The sequence below is a fragment of the Oncorhynchus mykiss genome, unplaced genomic scaffold, assembly GCF_013265735.2.
Source record: "Oncorhynchus mykiss isolate Arlee unplaced genomic scaffold, USDA_OmykA_1.1 un_scaffold_305, whole genome shotgun sequence".
NCBI classification, from domain to species: Eukaryota; Metazoa; Chordata; class Actinopteri; order Salmoniformes; family Salmonidae; genus Oncorhynchus; species Oncorhynchus mykiss.
The window spans coordinates 53,138-66,305 of record NW_023493754.1 but is presented as its reverse complement, the minus strand read 5'-3'; the positions used below and the strand labels follow the sequence as shown (position 1 = coordinate 66,305).

The window sequence follows — 13,168 nt, the reverse complement described above, 5'->3', positions numbered from 1 at the left end:
TTTTTTAAAAACAAATGAAAAAATAAGACTTCCAAAAGAATGGAACTCATTTATTTTGAGTCAAATGAGACCATGAGACAATACCTATAATCGGTCTTCTCACAAAAACATCTCTAGCTTCCGAACCGTTTGACCTACAAATTCATATGACCACTCTCTGGAATGAGGAGACCCTCACGAACACGGTGGTATTCTCAATTTTTCTCTACATCCCCCACAAGTGTCAGGAGACTCGTCTGAAGTCACAAGCGTCTATGTGCCAAGTTCTGTTTGTAGAATCCAAAATCTTGGGCTACAAACTAATGTGACCCCACTTGTCGCAATGTTCTCCGTTTTGCCCTACGTTCCCAACAAGTGTCACGGGACTAATCTGAAGGTAACCTGTAGTGATTAAAATGATAGATTTTTCAACCAGGGACCTCTCGCAACCTAAGCCATAATCATACACCTAAACCGTGAAAGTGAATTATCACTTTCCACCAAAATGACGGTCAAATTATGAGTCGATGTCTCAATGTTGCTACTGAGCTGCACATAGCATTGGTGGTATAGTGGTGAGCATAGTTGCCTTCCAAGCAGTTGACTCGGGTTTGATTCCCGGCCAATGCAGAGCCTGAGGAATTCATTTGTTTTAGGGGCTGGATGTCATTTCAAGTGTATTACATTTGAATCATTATCCTTGTACTTGGAAGTCAGAATTGCTCCTACATTCTGCAGGTTATCTAAAATAATAAATGTTGTGCGACGTTGAACCAACAAGTGCATATCAAAATAGATTTGCAGTCCTATCGCCAAAACCATTCAGCCACCTTGTCCTGCGCCCAAGAGGTGATAGTCGGCATTCCGACAAGATCTGCCTGTCTGAGATTGTTCAAGGATCTGCAAAAGGGCTCATCCGGGATTTGAACCCGGGACCTCTCGCACCCTAAGCGAGAATCATACCCCTAGACCAACGAGCCTTACGCAAAAAGTTATTTTTTTGCTTTCTGCAGCAATGACAGTGAAGATATCGATTGACGTGTCCATGGTGCTTGGAACGATTGAACATCATGTGAGTGTTTTGTGCTTTACTTGTGAGCATAACAGTCTTCCAAAATCTTGACCATGCTTCAGTTCAAATCTTCTGTAGTTCATCTGCTGTGTCTTTCACATTCTGTCTTGTTCAGTCGCGACAGCAAAATGATGACGAGTTTTTACAAATTAATAAAGTGCAAAATGAGATCAATTCATTTTTTTAAAAACAAATGAAAAAATAAGACTTCCAAAAGAATGGAACTCATTTATTTTGAGTCAAATGAGACCATGAGACAATACCTATAATCGGTCTTCTCACAAAAACATCTCTAGCTTCCGAACCGTTTGACCTACAAATTCATATGACCACTCTCTGGAATGAGGAGACCCTCACGAACATGGTGGTATTCTCAATTTTTCTCTACATCCCCCACAAGTGTCAGGAGACTCGTCTGAAGTCACAAGCGTCTATGTGCCAAGTTCTGTTTGTAGAATCCAAAATCTTGGGCTACAAACTAATGTGACCCCACTTGTCGCAATGTTCTCCGTTTTGCCCTACGTTCCCAACAAGTGTCACGGGACTAATCTGAAGGTAACCTGTAGTGATTAAAATGATAGATTTTTCAACCAGGGACCTCTCGCAACCTAAGCCATAATCATACACCTAAACCGTGAAAGTGAATTATCACTTTCCACCAAAATGACGGTCAAATTATGAGTCGATGTCTCAATGTTGCTACTGAGCTGCACATAGCATTGGTGGTATAGTGGTGAGCATAGTTGCCTTCCAAGCAGTTGACTCGGGTTTGATTCCCGGCCAATGCAGAGCCTGAGGAATTCATTTGTTTTAGGGGCTGGATGTCATTTCAAGTGTATTACATTTGAATCATTATCCTTGTACTTGGAAGTCAGAATTGCTCCTACATTCTGCAGGTTATCTAAAATAATAAATGTTGTGCGACGTTGAACCAACAAGTGCATATCAAAATAGATTTGCAGTCCTATCGCCAAAACCATTCAGCCACCTTGTCCTGCGCCCAAGAGGTGATAGTCGGCATTCCGACAAGATCTGCCTGTCTGAGATTGTTCAAGGATCTGCAAAAGGGCTCATCCGGGATTTGAACCCGGGACCTCTCGCACCCTAAGCGAGAATCATACCCCTAGACCAACGAGCCTTACGCAAAAAGTTATTTTTTTGCTTTCTGCAGCAATGACAGTGAAGATATCGATTGACGTGTCCATGGTGCTTGGAACGATTGAACATCATGTGAGTGTTTTGTGCTTTACTTGTGAGCATAACAGTCTTCCAAAATCTTGACCATGCTTCAGTTCAAATCTTCTGTAGTTCATCTGCTGTGTCTTTCACATTCTGTCTTGTTCAGTCGCGACAGCAAAATGATGACGAGTTTTTACAAATTAATAAAGTGCAAAATGAGATCAATTCATTTTTTTAAAAACAAATGAAAAAATAAGACTTCCAAAAGAATGGAACTCATTTATTTTGAGTCAAATGAGACCATGAGACAATACCTATAATCGGTCTTCTCACAAAAACATCTCTAGCTTCCGAACCGTTTGACCTACAAATTCATATGACCACTCTCTGGAATGAGGAGACCCTCACGAACATGGTGGTATTCTCAATTTTTCTCTACATCCCCCACAAGTGTCAGGAGACTCGTCTGAAGTCACAACCATCTATGTTGCCAAGTTCTGTTTGTAGAATCCAAAATCTTGGGCTACAAACTAATGTGACCCCACTTGTCGCAATGTTCTCCGTTTTGCCCTACGTTCCCAACAAGTGTCACGGGACTAATCTGAAGGTAACCTGTAGTGATTAAAATGATAGATTTTTCAACCAGGGACCTCTCGCAACCTAAGCCATAATCATACACCTAAACCGTGAAAGTGAATTATCACTTTCCACCAAAATGACGGTCAAATTATGAGTCGATGTCTCAATGTTGCTACTGAGCTGCACATAGCATTGGTGGTATAGTGGTGAGCATAGCTACCTTCCAAGCAGTTGACCCGGGTTCGATTCCCGGCCAATGCAGAGCCTGAGGAATTCATTTGTTTTAGGGGCTGGATGTCATTTCAAGTGTATTACATTTGAATCATTATCCTTGTACTTGGAAGTCAGAATTGCTCCTACATTCTGCAGGTTATCTAAAATAATAAATGTTGTGCGACGTTGAACCAACAAGTGCATATCAAAATAGATTTGCAGTCCTATCGCCAAAACCATTCAGCCACCTTGTCCTGCGCCCAAGAGGTGATAGTCGGCGTTCCGACAAGATCTGCCTGTCTGAGATTGTTCAAGGATCTGCAAAAGGGCTCATCTGGGATTTGAACCCGGGACCTCTCGCACCCTAAGCGAGAATCATACCCCTAGACCAACAAGCCTTATACCAAAAGTTATTTTTTTGCTTTCTGCAGCAATGACAGTGAAGATATCGATTGACGTGTCCATGGTGCTTGGAACGATTGAACATCATGTGAGTGTTTTGTGCTTTACTTGTGAGCATAACAGTCTTCCAAAATCTTGACCATGTTTCAGTTCAAATCTTCTGTAGTTCATCTGCTGTGTCTTTCACATTCTGTCTTGTTCAGTCGCGACAGCAAAATGATGACGAGTTTTTACAAATTAATAAAGTGCAAAATGAGATCAATTCATTTTTTTAAAAACAAATGAAAAAATAAGACTTCCAAAAGAATGGAACTCATTTATTTTGAGTCAAATGACGCAAAGGTACGTGAATCAAAGTCAATTAATTTTGAAAATACCCATTCAAATAGATCCGTTTTCAACTAGAGAGATTAAGACTCGGCGTATCCGTCTCAATCCTCCACAACTGCTTATGTTAACCCACCATATCTGCAGTGAAAGATGGTGGACCTAGATCGGTTTTTGTCAAACCATGAGACAATACCTATAATCGGTCTTCTCACAAAAACATCTCTAGCTTCCGAACCGTTTGACCTACAAATTCATATGACCACTCTCTGGAATGAGGAGACCCTCACGAACACGGTGGTATTCTCAATTTTTCTCTACATCCCCCACAAGTGTCAGGAGACTCGTCTGAAGTCACAAGCGTCTATGTGCCAAGTTCTGTTTGTAGAATCCAAAATCTTGGGCTACAAACTAATGTGACCCCACTTGTCGCAATGTTCTCCGTTTTGCCCTACGTTCCCAACAAGTGTCACGGGACTAATCTGAAGGTAACCTGTAGTGATTAAAATGATAGATTTTTCAACCAGGGACCTCTCGCAACCTAAGCCATAATCATACACCTAAACCGTGAAAGTGAATTATCACTTTCCACCAAAATGACGGTCAAATTATGAGTCGATGTCTCAATGTTGCTACTGAGCTGCACATAGCATTGGTGGTATAGTGGTGAGCATAGTTGCCTTCCAAGCAGTTGACTCGGGTTTGATTCCCGGCCAATGCAGAGCCTGAGGAATTCATTTGTTTTAGGGGCTGGATGTCATTTCAAGTGTATTACATTTGAATCATTATCCTTGTACTTGGAAGTCAGAATTGCTCCTACATTCTGCAGGTTATCTAAAATAATAAATGTTGTGCGACGTTGAACCAACAAGTGCATATCAAAATAGATTTGCAGTCCTATCGCCAAAACCATTCAGCCACCTTGTCCTGCGCCCAAGAGGTGATAGTCGGCATTCCGACAAGATCTGCCTGTCTGAGATTGTTCAAGGATCTGCAAAAGGGCTCATCCGGGATTTGAACCCGGGACCTCTCGCACCCTAAGCGAGAATCATACCCCTAGACCAACGAGCCTTACGAAAAAAATTATTTTTTTGCTTTCTGCAGCAATGACAGTGAAGATATCGATTGACGTGTCCATGGTGCTTGGAACGATTGAACATCATGTGAGTGTTTTGTGCTTTACTTGTGAGCATAACAGTCTTCCAAAATCTTGACCATGCTTCAGTTCAAATCTTCTGTAGTTCATCTGCTGTGTCTTTCACATTCTGTCTTGTTCAGTCGCGACAGCAAAATGATGACGAGTTTTTACAAATTAATAAAGTGCAAAATGAGATCAATTCATTTTTTTAAAAACAAATGAAAAAATAAGACTTCCAAAAGAATGGAACTCATTTATTTTGAGTCAAATGACGCAAAGGTACGTGAATCAAAGTCAATTAATTTTGAAAATACCCATTCAAATAGATCCGTTTTCAACTAGAGAGATTAAGACTCGGCGTATCCGTCTCAATCCTCCACAACTGCTTATGTTAACCCACCATATCTGCAGTGAAAGATGGTGGACCTAGATCGGTTTTTGTCAAACCATGAGACAATACCTATAATCGGTCTTCTCACAAAAACATCTCTAGCTTCCGAACCGTTTGACCTACAAATTCATATGACCACTCTCTGGAATGAGGAGACCCTCACGAACACGGTGGTATTCTCAATTTTTCTCTACATCCCCCACAAGTGTCAGGAGACTCGTCTGAAGTCACAAGCGTCTATGTGCCAAGTTCTGTTTGTAGAATCCAAAATCTTGGGCTACAAACTAATGTGACCCCACTTGTCGCAATGTTCTCCGTTTTGCCCTACATTCCCAACAAGTGTCACGGGACTAATCTGAAGGTAACCTGTAGTGATTAAAATGATAGATTTTTCAACCAGGGACCTCTCGCAACCTAAGCCATAATCATACACCTAAACCGTGAAAGTGAATTATCACTTTCCACCAAAATGACGGTCAAATTATGAGTCGATGTCTCAATGTTGCTACTGAGCTGCACATAGCATTGGTGGTATAGTGGTGAGCATAGTTGCCTTCCAAGCAGTTGACTCGGGTTTGATTCCCGGCCAATGCAGAGCCTGAGGAATTCATTTGTTTTAGGGGCTGGATGTCATTTCAAGTGTATTACATTTGAATCATTATCCTTGTACTTGGAAGTCAGAATTGCTCCTACATTCTGCAGGTTATCTAAAATAATAAATGTTGTGCGACGTTGAACCAACAAGTGCATATCAAAATAGATTTGCAGTCCTATCGCCAAAACCATTCAGCCACCTTGTCCTGCGCCCAAGAGGTGATAGTCGGCATTCCGACAAGATCTGCCTGTCTGAGATTGTTCAAGGATCTGCAAAAGGGCTCATCCGGGATTTGAACCCGGGACCTCTCGCACCCTAAGCGAGAATCATACCCCTAGACCAACGAGCCTTACGAAAAAATTTATTTTTTTGCTTTCTGCAGCAATGACAGTGAAGATATCGATTGACGTGTCCATGGTGCTTGGAACGATTGAACATCATGTGAGTGTTTTGTGCTTTACTTGTGAGCATAACAGTCTTCCAAAATCTTGACCATGCTTCAGTTCAAATCTTCTGTAGTTCATCTGCTGTGTCTTTCACATTCTGTCTTGTTCAGTCGCGACAGCAAAATGATGACGAGTTTTTACAAATTAATAAAGTGCAAAATGAGATCAATTCATTTTTTTAAAAACAAATGAAAAAATAAGACTTCCAAAAGAATGGAACTCATTTATTTTGAGTCAAATGAGACCATGAGACAATACCTATAATCGGTCTTCTCACAAAAACATCTCTAGCTTCCGAACCGTTTGACCTACAAATTCATATGACCACTCTCTGGAATGAGGAGACCCTCACGAACATGGTGGTATTCTCAATTTTTCTCTACATCCCCCACAAGTGTCAGGAGACTCGTCTGAAGTCACAACCGTCTATGTTGCCAAGTTCTGTTTGTAGAATCCAAAATCTTGGGCTACAAACTAATGTGACCCCACTTGTCGCAATGTTCTCCGTTTTGCCCTACGTTCCCAACAAGTGTCACGGGACTAATCTGAAGGTAACCTGTAGTGATTAAAATGATAGATTTTTCAACCAGGGACCTCTCGCAACCTAAGCCATAATCATACACCTAAACCGTGAAAGTGAATTATCACTTTCCACCAAAATGACGGTCAAATTATGAGTCGATGTCTCAATGTTGCTACTGAGCTGCACATAGCATTGGTGGTATAGTGGTGAGCATAGTTGCCTTCCAAGCAGTTGACTCGGGTTTGATTCCCGGCCAATGCAGAGCCTGAGGAATTCATTTGTTTTAGGGGCTGGATGTCATTTCAAGTGTATTACATTTGAATCATTATCCTTGTACTTGGAAGTCAGAATTGCTCCTACATTCTGCAGGTTATCTAAAATAATAAATGTTGTGCGACGTTGAACCAACAAGTGCATATCAAAATAGATTTGCAGTCCTATCGCCAAAACCATTCAGCCACCTTGTCCTGCGCCCAAGAGGTGATAGTCGGCATTCCGACAAGATCTGCCTGTCTGAGATTGTTCAAGGATCTGCAAAAGGGCTCATCCGGGATTTGAACCCGGGACCTCTCGCACCCTAAGCGAGAATCATACCCCTAGACCAACGAGCCTTACGCAAAAAGTTATTTTTTTGCTTTCTGCAGCAATGACAGTGAAGATATCGATTGACGTGTCCATGGTGCTTGGAACGATTGAACATCATGTGAGTGTTTTGTGCTTTACTTGTGAGCATAACAGTCTTCCAAAATCTTGACCATGCTTCAGTTCAAATCTTCTGTAGTTCATCTGCTGTGTCTTTCACATTCTGTCTTGTTCAGTCGCGACAGCAAAATGATGACGAGTTTTTACAAATTAATAAAGTGCAAAATGAGATCAATTCATTTTTTTAAAAACAAATGAAAAAATAAGACTTCCAAAAGAATGGAACTCATTTATTTTGAGTCAAATGACGCAAAGGTACGTGAATCAAAGTCAATTAATTTTGAAAATACCCATTCAAATAGATCCGTTTTCAACTAGAGAGATTAAGACTCGGCGTATCCGTCTCAATCCTCCACAACTGCTTATGTTAACCCTCCATATCTGCAGTGAAAGATGGTGGACCTAGATCGGTTTTTGTCAAACCATGAGACAATACCTATAATCGGTCTTCTCACAAAAACATCTCTAGCTTCCGAACCGTTTGACCTACAAATTCATATGACCACTCTCTGGAATGAGGAGACCCTCACGAACACGGTGGTATTCTCAATGTTTCTCTACATCCCCCACAAGTGTCAGGAGACTCGTCTGAAGTCACAAGCGTCTATGTGCCAAGTTCTGTTTGTAGAATCCAAAATCTTGGGCTACAAACTAATGTGACCCCACTTGTCGCAATGTTCTCCGTTTTGCCCTACGTTCCCAACAAGTGTCACGGGACTAATCTGAAGGTAACCTGTAGTGATTAAAACGATAGATTTTTTAACCAGGGACCTCTCGCAACCTAAGCCATAATCATACACCTAAACCGTGAAAGTGAATTATCACTTTCCACCAAAATGACGGTCAAATTATGAGTCGATGTCTCAATGTTGCTACTGAGCTGCACATAGCATTGGTGGTATAGTGGTGAGCATAGGTTGACCCGGGTTCGATTCCCGGCCAATGCAGAGCCTGAGGAATTCATTTGTTTTAGGGGCTGGATGTCATTTCAAGTGTATTACATTTGAATCATTATCCTTGTACTTGGAAGTCAGAATTGCTCCTACATTCTGCAGGTTATCTAAAATAATAAATGTTGTGCGACGTTGAACCAACAAGTGCATATCAAAATAGATTTGCAGTCCTATCGCCAAAACCATTCAGCCACCTTGTCCTGCGCCCAAGAGGTGATAGTCGGCATTCCGACAAGATCTGCCTGTCTGAGATTGTTCAAGGATCTGCAAAAGGGCTCATCCGGGATTTGAACCCGGGACCTCTCGCACCCTAAGCGAGAATCATACCCCTAGACCAACGAGCCTTATGCAAAAAGTTATTTTTTTGCTTTCTGCAGCAATGACAGTGAAGATATCGATTGACGTGTCCATGGTGCTTAGAACATTTGAACATCATGTGAGTGTTTTGTGCTTTACTTGTGAGCATAACAGTCTTCCAAAATCTTGACCATGCTTCAGTTCAAATCTTCTGTAGTTCATCTGCTGTGTCTTTCACATTCTGTCTTGTTCAGTCGCGACAGCAAAATGATGACGAGTTTTTACAAATTAATAAAGTGCAAAATGAGATCAATTCATTTTTTTAAAAACAAATGAAAAAATAAGACTTCCAAAAGAATGGAACTCATTTATTTTGAGTCAAATGACGCAAAGGTACGTGAATCAAAGTCAATTAATTTTGAAAATACCCATTCAAATAGATCCGTTTTCAACTAGAGAGATTAAGACTCGGCGTATCCGTCTCAATCCTCCACAACTGCTTATGTTAACCCTCCATATCTGCAGTGAAAGATGGTGGACCTAGATCGGTTTTTGTCAAACCATGAGACAATACCTATAATCGGTCTTCTCACAAAAACATCTCTAGCTTCCGAACCGTTTGACCTACAAATTCATATGACCACTCTCTGGAATGAGGAGACCCTCACGAACACGGTGGTATTCTCAATGTTTCTCTACATCCCCCACAAGTGTCAGGAGACTCGTCTGAAATCACAAGCGTCTATGTGCCAAGTTCTGTTTGTAGAATCCAAAATCTTGGGCTACAAACTAATGTGACCCCACTTGTCGCAATGTTCTCCGTTTTGCCCTACGTTCCCAACAAGTGTCACGGGACTAATCTGAAGGTAACCTGTAGTGATTAAAACGATAGATTTTTTAACCAGGGACCTCTCGCAACCTAAGCCATAATCATACACCTAAACCGTGAAAGTGAATTATCACTTTCCACCAAAATGACGGTCAAATTATGAGTCGATGTCTCAATGTTGCTACTGAGCTGCACATAGCATTGGTGGTATAGTGGTGAGCATAGGTTGACCCGGGTTCGATTCCCGGCCAATGCAGAGCCTGAGGAATTCATTTGTTTTAGGGGCTGGATGTCATTTCAAGTGTATTACATTTGAATCATTATCCTTGTACTTGGAAGTCAGAATTGCTCCTACATTCTGCAGGTTATCTAAAATAATAAATGTTGTGCGACGTTGAACCAACAAGTGCATATCAAAATAGATTTGCAGTCCTATCGCCAAAACCATTCAGCCACCTTGTCCTGCGCCCAAGAGGTGATAGTCGGCATTCCGACAAGATCTGCCTGTCTGAGATTGTTCAAGGATCTGCAAAAGGGCTCATCCGGGATTTGAACCCGGGACCTCTCGCACCCTAAGCGAGAATCATACCCCTAGACCAACGAGCCTTATGCAAAAAGTTATTTTTTTGCTTTCTGCAGCAATGACAGTGAAGATATCGATTGACGTGTCCATGGTGCTTGGAACATTTGAACATCATGTGAGTGTTTTGTGCTTTACTTGTGAGCATAACAGTCTTCCAAAATCTTGACCATGCTTCAGTTCAAATCTTCTGTAGTTCATCTGCTGTGTCTTTCACATTCTGTCTTGTTCAGTCGCGACAGCAAAATGATGACGAGTTTTTACAAATTAATAAAGTGCAAAATGAGATCAATTCATTTTTTTAAAAACAAATGAAAAAATAAGACTTCCAAAAGAATGGAACTCATTTATTTTGAGTCAAATGACGCAAAGGTACGTGAATCAAAGTCAATTAATTTTGAAAATACCCATTCAAATAGATCCGTTTTCAACTAGAGAGATTAAGACTCGGCGTATCCGTCTCAATCCTCCACAACTGCTTATGTTAACCCTCCATATCTGCAGTGAAAGATGGTGGACCTAGATCGGTTTTTGTCAAACCATGAGACAATACCTATAATCGGTCTTCTCACAAAAACATCTCTAGCTTCCGAACCGTTTGACCTACAAATTCATATGACCACTCTCTGGAATGAGGAGACCCTCACGAACACGGTGGTATTCTCAATGTTTCTCTACATCCCCCACAAGTGTCAGGAGACTCGTCTGAAGTCACAAGCGTCTATGTGCCAAGTTCTGTTTGTAGAATCCAAAATCTTGGGCTACAAACTAATGTGACCCCACTTGTCGCAATGTTCTCCGTTTTGCCCTACGTTCCCAACAAGTGTCACGGGACTAATCTGAAGGTAACCTGTAGTGATTAAAACGATAGATTTTTTAACCAGGGACCTCTCGCAACCTAAGCCATAATCATACACCTAAACCGTGAAAGTGAATTATCACTTTCCACCAAAATGACGGTCAAATTATGAGTCGATGTCTCAATGTTGCTACTGAGCTGCACATAGCATTGGTGGTATAGTGGTGAGCATAGGTTGACCCGGGTTCGATTCCCGGCCAATGCAGAGCCTGAGGAATTCATTTGTTTTAGGGGCTGGATGTCATTTCAAGTGTATTACATTTGAATCATTATCCTTGTACTTGGAAGTCAGAATTGCTCCTACATTCTGCAGGTTATCTAAAATAATAAATGTTGTGCGACGTTGAACCAACAAGTGCATATCAAAATAGATTTGCAGTCCTATCGCCAAAACCATTCAGCCACCTTGTCCTGCGCCCAAGAGGTGATAGTCGGCATTCCGACAAGATCTGCCTGTCTGAGATTGTTCAAGGATCTGCAAAAGGGCTCATCCGGGATTTGAACCCGGGACCTCTCGCACCCTAAGCGAGAATCATACCCCTAGACCAACGAGCCTTATGCAAAAAGTTATTTTTTTGCTTTCTGCAGCAATGACAGTGAAGATATCGATTGACGTGTCCATGGTGCTTGGAACATTTGAACATCATGTGAGTGTTTTGTGCTTTACTTGTGAGCATAACAGTCTTCCAAAATCTTGACCATGCTTCAGTTCAAATCTTCTGTAGTTCATCTGCTGTGTCTTTCACATTCTGTCTTGTTCAGTCGCGACAGCAAAATGATGACGAGTTTTTACAAATTAATAAAGTGCAAAATGAGATCAATTCATTTTTTTAAAAACAAATGAAAAAATAAGACTTCCAAAAGAATGGAACTCATTTATTTTGAGTCAAATGACGCAAAGGTACGTGAATCAAAGTCAATTAATTTTGAAAATACCCATTCAAATAGATCCGTTTTCAACTAGAGAGATTAAGACTCGGCGTATCCGTCTCAATCCTCCACAACTGCTTATGTTAACCCTCCATATCTGCAGTGAAAGATGGTGGACCTAGATCGGTTTTTGTCAAACCATGAGACAATACCTATAATCGGTCTTCTCACAAAAACATCTCTAGCTTCCGAACCGTTTGACCTACAAATTCATATGACCACTCTCTGGAATGAGGAGACCCTCACGAACACGGTGGTATTCTCAATGTTTCTCTACATCCCCCACAAGTGTCAGGAGACTCGTCTGAAGTCACAAGCGTCTATGTGCCAAGTTCTGTTTGTAGAATCCAAAATCTTGGGCTACAAACTAATGTGACCCCACTTGTCGCAATGTTCTCCGTTTTGCCCTACGTTCCCAACAAGTGTCACGGGACTAATCTGAAGGTAACCTGTAGTGATTAAAACGATAGATTTTTTAACCAGGGACCTCTCGCAACCTAAGCCATAATCATACACCTAAACCGTGAAAGTGAATTATCACTTTCCACCAAAATGACGGTCAAATTATGAGTCGATGTCTCAATGTTGCTACTGAGCTGCACATAGCATTGGTGGTATAGTGGTGAGCATAGGTTGACCCGGGTTCGATTCCCGGCCAATGCAGAGCCTGAGGAATTCATTTGTTTTAGGGGCTGGATGTCATTTCAAGTGTATTACATTTGAATCATTATCCTTGTACTTGGAAGTCAGAATTGCTCCTACATTCTGCAGGTTATCTAAAATAATAAATGTTGTGCGACGTTGAACCAACAAGTGCATATCAAAATAGATTTGCAGTCCTATCGCCAAAACCATTCAGCCACCTTGTCCTGCGCCCAAGAGGTGATAGTCGGCATTCCGACAAGATCTGCCTGTCTGAGATTGTTCAAGGATCTGCAAAAGGGCTCATCCGGGATTTGAACCCGGGACCTCTCAGCACCCTAAGCGAGAATCATACCCCTAGACCAACGAGCCTTATGCAAAAAGTTATTTTTTTGCTTTCTGCAGCAATGACAGTGAAGATATCGATTGACGTGTCCATGGTGCTTGGAACATTTGAACATCATGTGAGTGTTTTGTGCTTTACTTGTGAGCATAACAGTCTTCCAAAATCTTGACCATGCTTCAGTTCAAA

At 41.4% G+C, this 13,168-nt stretch overlaps 9 non-coding genes across 9 annotated transcripts; 1 reads left to right on the top strand and 8 right to left on the bottom strand.

Moving 5' to 3' along the window:
* Window positions 1-887: 887 nt before the first annotated feature.
* Window positions 888-959, bottom strand: trnap-agg. The gene has a single exon. It is a non-coding gene; the product is annotated as a tRNA-Pro (tRNA).
* Window positions 960-2,117: 1,158 nt separating this feature from the next.
* On the bottom strand, window positions 2,118-2,189 carry trnap-agg. Its single transcript has one exon. It is a non-coding gene; the product is annotated as a tRNA-Pro (tRNA).
* Window positions 2,190-2,998: 809 nt separating this feature from the next.
* On the top strand, window positions 2,999-3,070 carry trnag-ucc. Its single transcript has one exon. It is a non-coding gene; the product is annotated as a tRNA-Gly (tRNA).
* Window positions 3,071-4,750: 1,680 nt separating this feature from the next.
* trnap-agg lies at window positions 4,751-4,822 on the bottom strand. Its single transcript has one exon. It is a non-coding gene; the product is annotated as a tRNA-Pro (tRNA).
* Window positions 4,823-6,152: 1,330 nt separating this feature from the next.
* On the bottom strand, window positions 6,153-6,224 carry trnap-agg. Its single transcript has one exon. It is a non-coding gene; the product is annotated as a tRNA-Pro (tRNA).
* Window positions 6,225-7,383: 1,159 nt separating this feature from the next.
* On the bottom strand, window positions 7,384-7,455 carry trnap-agg. Its single transcript has one exon. It is a non-coding gene; the product is annotated as a tRNA-Pro (tRNA).
* Window positions 7,456-8,771: 1,316 nt separating this feature from the next.
* On the bottom strand, window positions 8,772-8,843 carry trnap-agg. Its single transcript has one exon. It is a non-coding gene; the product is annotated as a tRNA-Pro (tRNA).
* A 1,316-nt stretch (window positions 8,844-10,159) lies between these two features.
* Window positions 10,160-10,231, bottom strand: trnap-agg. The gene has a single exon. It is a non-coding gene; the product is annotated as a tRNA-Pro (tRNA).
* Window positions 10,232-11,547: 1,316 nt separating this feature from the next.
* trnap-agg lies at window positions 11,548-11,619 on the bottom strand. Its single transcript has one exon. It is a non-coding gene; the product is annotated as a tRNA-Pro (tRNA).
* Between the last annotated feature and the right edge of the window lie 1,549 nt (window positions 11,620-13,168).